The sequence below is a fragment of the Lepisosteus platostomus genome, chromosome 8 (assembly GCF_059453375.1).
Source record: "Lepisosteus platostomus isolate fLepPlt1 chromosome 8, fLepPlt1.hap1, whole genome shotgun sequence".
Taxonomy (NCBI): domain Eukaryota; kingdom Metazoa; phylum Chordata; class Actinopteri; order Semionotiformes; family Lepisosteidae; genus Lepisosteus; species Lepisosteus platostomus.
This window is the reverse complement of record NC_142618.1, coordinates 15,169,651-15,174,650: the sequence shown is the minus strand read 5'-3', so window position 1 is coordinate 15,174,650 and position 5,000 is coordinate 15,169,651. Positions and strand designations below refer to the sequence as shown.

Below are 5,000 nucleotides of genomic sequence, written 5' to 3'. Positions count from 1 at the left end.
TGAGAGCGCCGAATCCTAACCACTAGACCACCAGGGACGCAGGGAAAGGCCCTCTCCCATCTGTGGCGTGCCCGCAGCGCGACCGACGTCGGCTCTTAAAGCGGGGCCAAGCTCGGCAATCTTTAATTGAGACAGAGACTCATCCACCCGCGATTTTAAAACTGCAGTAACGCGTTGAAGACACGACCCCGCCTGCCGTCGTCACTTAGATCTAACCTGTAAAAGAATCACTGCTACAACAGCTTCCGCGACGCAATGGTCAGCCACCTGGGGGAGGAACCGTGGTGTGAATGACTGGAAGGACACAACAGGGAAACCCACGAGGTTCAGTGTCATACAGACTAGTTTAACTTGACAGAAAATGAAATCACAAGTAGCCAGTGTGTCTGTAAAGGCTCTCCAGGAAAATCTCTCTCACGCTTCTGCTGAACTGCTGCTTCATCTACGCAGGGGCCCCCGCCTTCTTAATCAAGGAGTCCAATGGCAGCATTTGTCGCAAGTGCTCGTCAGTTCCCACACAGTCGGGGAAGAGCCCGGGACTTGATGAGGACAACGACAGCCAGCTTGGCATTGTTTTCCACGGCACCTATCAATTATCACAGCAGGGTATGACGTCCCCGGGGCGTGGGGTGTGAGTGAGGGACAGGAAGCAGGCAAGAGACAGAGAAAGCCAAGAGCCACCACACCCTGTTGCTTGCCAGTATTCACACAATTATGGCCCTCAGCTGATACCCCTTTACAAGCGGGAGACCCTGCTCCGCGTCCAGCCCGAGTGCAAAAGGCCCCAGCAAGATTTGAACTCGTGACCCCTGGTTTACAAGACCAGTGCTCTAACCCCTGAGCTATGGAGCCACAAGGCTTCAGACCCTGACTCACGCACACACAAACGTACCGAGTCAGCAGCTGGCTACATGTGGGAGACACGGTGCCCGGCTCAGCTACACAATGGAGAAAGCAAAGAAAGGACGCCACGGCGAAGCTGAAGTCTTGCACAGGCCCATGGAAGTCGCCCCAGCTCTCGTGTGGTTCCATGGTGTAATGGTTAGCACTCTGGGCTTTGAATCCAGCGATCCGAGTTCAAGTCTCGGTGGAACCTGTTGTGGGTGACATTGAAGTCGGAACCTGTGTATGGAATCGTGGGCTGCTTTCCTTGCGTGCTCTGCTGTGGGCAAAGAAACCTGCTTTTACTCATCAGCCTTTCTAGGACCTGCAAGATATCACCCACTACTGCAGACGATTGAGTGTACAGCAGACATGCGTGTATTTTATGACAGAGGTTCCTGCGTCGTCAAAATACCCGGAACACCTCCTCCGAGTTCAACGTCTTGCACGGCTCTAAGGGTAACAAACGGGGTGTGGGAAAAAAGGCCACACTTCCCTGACCGGGAATCGAACCCGGGCCGCGGCGGTGAGAGCGCCGAATCCTAACCACTAGACCACCAGGGACACGGGGAAAAGCCCTCTCCCGTCTGTGGCGTGCCCGCAGTGCGACCGACGTCGGCTCTGAAAGCGGGGCCAAGTTCGGCAATCTTGAATTGAGACAGAGACTCATCCACCAGCGATTTTAAAACTGCAGTAACCCGTTGAAGACACGACCCCGCCTGCCGTCGTCACTTAGATCTAACCCGCAAAAGAATCACTGCTACAACAGCTTCCGCGACACAATGGTCAGCCAACTGGGGGAGGAACTGTGTTGTGAAAAACTGGAAAGACACAACAGGGAAACCCACGAGGTTCAGTGTCATACAGACTAGTGTCGCTTGACAGACAAAACTTGCAGTACAAGATTTCTAAAGATTCTTCACAATCACAGGAGTTACAGCCATCACACATCGGTGGGTTAACACTCACACACACAAAGAAAACCACATCGCCCAGCACAAAGAAGAAAACAAGACTTACACCAAGTTGAGAGCACTTTGCCGCTGGGGGAACGGAATCACGACTGTCTTCGATATTGACGCCAGGCTTTCCCTACACAAGGCCAGAACCAGACCGTGAAAAGATGGCTCCGGGATGCCCGCGCTGCTCAGGTCGAGCCCGTTATGCCAAAGCAGCCTGTGGCGGGCAATGAAAACTCAAGCAGCCAGTGTGTCTGCTTCCTGGTCTGCAAAGGCTCTCCAGGAAAATCTCTCTTGCGCTTCTGCTGAACTGCTGCTTCATCTACACAGGGGCCCCCGCCTTCTTAATCAAGGAGTCCAATGGCAGCATTAGTCGCAAGTGCTCGTCAGTTCCCACACAGTCGGGGAGGAGCCCGGGACTTGATGAGGACAACGACAGCCAGCTTGGCATTGTTTTCCTCGGCACCTATCAATTATCACAGCAGGGTGTGACGTCCCCGGGGCGTGGGGTGTGAGTGAGGGACAGGAAGCAAGCAAGAGACAGAGGAAGTCAAGAGCCACCACAACCTGTTGCTTGCCAGTAATCACACAACTATGGCCCTCAGCTGATACCCCTTTACAAGTGGGAGACCCTGCTCCGAGTCCAGCCCGAGTGTAAAAGGAGGGCAAAAGGCCCCAGCGAGATTTGAACTCGCGACCCCTGGTTTACAAGACCAGTGCTCTAACCCCTGAGCTATGGAGCCACAAGGCTCCAGGTCCTGACTCACGCGCACACAAACGTACCGAGTCAAGCAGCTGGCAACATGAGGGAGACACGGTGCCCGGCTCAGCTACACAGCGGAGAGAGCAGAGAAAGGACGCCACGGCGAAGCTGAAGTCTTGCACAGGCCCATGGAAGACACCGAAGATCACCAAGGGAATCGACAGTCGACCCGGCTCTTGTGTGGTTCCATGGTGTAATGGTTAGCACTCTGGACTCTGAATCCAGCGATCCGAGTTCAAATCTCGGTGGAACCTTTTGTGGGTGACATTGGAATTGGTGTCTGGAATGCCAAACGGGAATTCCCGCTGAAATAAACGGGGTGGGGGGAAAAAAGCCACGCTTCCCTGACCAGGAACCGAACCTGGGCCGCAGCAGTGAGAGCGCCGAATCCTAACCACTAGACCACCAGGGACACAGGGAAAGGCCCTCATCCATCTGCGGCGTGCCCGCAGCGCGACCGACGTCGGCTCTTAAAGCGGGGCCAAGCTCGGCAATCTTTAATTGAGACAGAGACTCATCCACCCGCGATTTTAAAACTGCAGTAACGCGTTGAAGACACGACCCCGCCTGCCGTCGTCACTTAGATCTAACCTGTAAAAGAATCACTGCTACAACAGCTTCCGCGACGCAATGGTCAGCCACCTGGGGGAGGAACCGTGGTGTGAATGACTGGAAGGACACAACAGGGAAACCCACGAGGTTCAGTGTCATACAGACTAGTTTCGCTTGACAGAAAATGAAATCACAAGTAGCCAGTGTGTCTGTAAAGGCTCTCCAGGAAAATCTCTCTCACGCTTCTGCTGAACTGCTGCTTCATCTACGCAGGGGCCCCCGCCTTCTTAATCAAGGAGTCCAATGGCAGCATTTGTCGCAAGTGCTCGTCAGTTCCCACACAGTCGGGGAAGAGCCCGGGACTTGATGAGGACAACGACAGCCAGCTTGGCATTGTTTTCCTCGGCACCTGTCAATTATCACAGCAGGGTATGACATCCCCGGGGCGTGGGGTGTGAGTGAGGGACAGGAAGCAGGCAAGAGACAGAGAAAGCCAAGAGCCACCACACCCTGTTGCTTGCCAGTATTCACACAATTACGGCCCTCAGCTGATACCCCTTTACAAGCGGGAGACCCTGCTCCGCGTCCAGCCGGAGTGCAAAAGGCCCCAGCGAGATTTGAACTCGCGACCCCTGGTTTACAAGACCAGTGCTCTAACCCCTGAGCTATGGAGCCACAAGGCTCCAGACCCTGACTCACGCACACACAAACGTACCGAGTCACGCAGCTGGCTACATGTGGGAGACACGGTGCCCGGCTCAGCTACACAATGGAGAAAGCAAAGAAAGGACGCCACGGCGAAGCTGAAGTCTTGCACAGGCCCATGGAAGTCGCCCCAGCTCTCGTGTGGTTCCATGGTGTAATGGTTAGCACTCTGGGCTTTGAATCCAGCGATCCGAGTTCAAGTCTCGGTGGAACCTGTTGTGGGTGACATTGAAATCGAAACCTGTGTATGGAATCGTGGGCTGCTTTCCTTGTGTGCTCTGCTGTGGGCAAAGAAACCTGCTTTTACTCATCAGCCTTTCTAGGACCTGCAAGATATCACCCACTACTGCAGACGATTGAGTGTACAGCAGACATGCGTGTATTGTATGACAGAGGTTCCTGCGTCGTCAAAATACCCGGAACACCTCCTCCGAGTTCAACGTCTTGCACGGCTCTAAGGGTAACAAACGGGGTGTGGGAAAAAAGGCCACACTTCCCTGACCGGGAATCGAACCCGGGCCGCGGCGGTGAGAGCGCCGAATCCTAACCACTAGACCACCAGGGACACGGGGAAAAGCCCTCTCCCGTCTGTGGCGTGCCCGCAGTGCGACCGACGTCGGCTCTGAAAGCGGGGCCAAGCTCGGCAATCTTGAATTGAGACAGAGACTCATCCACCAGCGATTTTAAAACTGCAGTAACCCGTTGAAGACACGACCCCGCCTGCCGTCGTCACTTAGATCTAACCCGCAAAAGAATCACTGCTACAACAGCTTCCGCGACACAATGGTCAGCCAACTGGGGGAGGAACTGTGTTGTGAAAAACTGGAAAGACACAACAGGGAAACCCACGAGGTTCAGTGTCATACAGACTAGTGTCGCTTGACAGACAAAACTTGCAGTACAAGATTTCTAAAGATTCTTCACAATCACAGGAGTTACAGCCATCACACATCGGTGGGTTAACACTCACACACACAAAGAAAACCACATCGCCCAGCACAAAGAAGAAAACAAGACTTACACCAAGTTGAGAGCACTTTGCCGCTGGGGGAACGGAATCACGACTGTCTTCGATATTGACGCCAGGCTTTCCCTACACAAGGCCAGAACCAGACCGTGAAAAGATGGCTCCGGGATGC

The 5,000-nt window shown here is 54.1% G+C and overlaps 8 non-coding genes across 8 annotated transcripts; 3 read left to right on the top strand and 5 right to left on the bottom strand.

The window, feature by feature from the left end:
• Positions 1-779: 779 nt before the first annotated feature.
• trnat-ugu (transfer RNA threonine (anticodon UGU)) lies at positions 780-852 on the bottom strand. The gene has a single exon. It is a non-coding gene; the product is annotated as a tRNA-Thr (tRNA).
• A 172-nt stretch (positions 853-1,024) lies between these two features.
• On the top strand, positions 1,025-1,096 carry trnaq-uug (transfer RNA glutamine (anticodon UUG)). The gene has a single exon. It is a non-coding gene; the product is annotated as a tRNA-Gln (tRNA).
• Positions 1,097-1,374: 278 nt separating this feature from the next.
• On the bottom strand, positions 1,375-1,446 carry trnae-cuc (transfer RNA glutamic acid (anticodon CUC)). Its single transcript has one exon. It is a non-coding gene; the product is annotated as a tRNA-Glu (tRNA).
• A 1,065-nt stretch (positions 1,447-2,511) lies between these two features.
• On the bottom strand, positions 2,512-2,584 carry trnat-ugu (transfer RNA threonine (anticodon UGU)). The gene has a single exon. It is a non-coding gene; the product is annotated as a tRNA-Thr (tRNA).
• Positions 2,585-2,786: 202 nt separating this feature from the next.
• On the top strand, positions 2,787-2,858 carry trnaq-cug (transfer RNA glutamine (anticodon CUG)). The gene has a single exon. It is a non-coding gene; the product is annotated as a tRNA-Gln (tRNA).
• Positions 2,859-3,758: 900 nt separating this feature from the next.
• Positions 3,759-3,831, bottom strand: trnat-ugu (transfer RNA threonine (anticodon UGU)). The gene has a single exon. It is a non-coding gene; the product is annotated as a tRNA-Thr (tRNA).
• Positions 3,832-4,004: 173 nt separating this feature from the next.
• trnaq-uug (transfer RNA glutamine (anticodon UUG)) lies at positions 4,005-4,076 on the top strand. Its single transcript has one exon. It is a non-coding gene; the product is annotated as a tRNA-Gln (tRNA).
• A 278-nt stretch (positions 4,077-4,354) lies between these two features.
• trnae-cuc (transfer RNA glutamic acid (anticodon CUC)) lies at positions 4,355-4,426 on the bottom strand. The gene has a single exon. It is a non-coding gene; the product is annotated as a tRNA-Glu (tRNA).
• Positions 4,427-5,000: the final 574 nt, after the last annotated feature.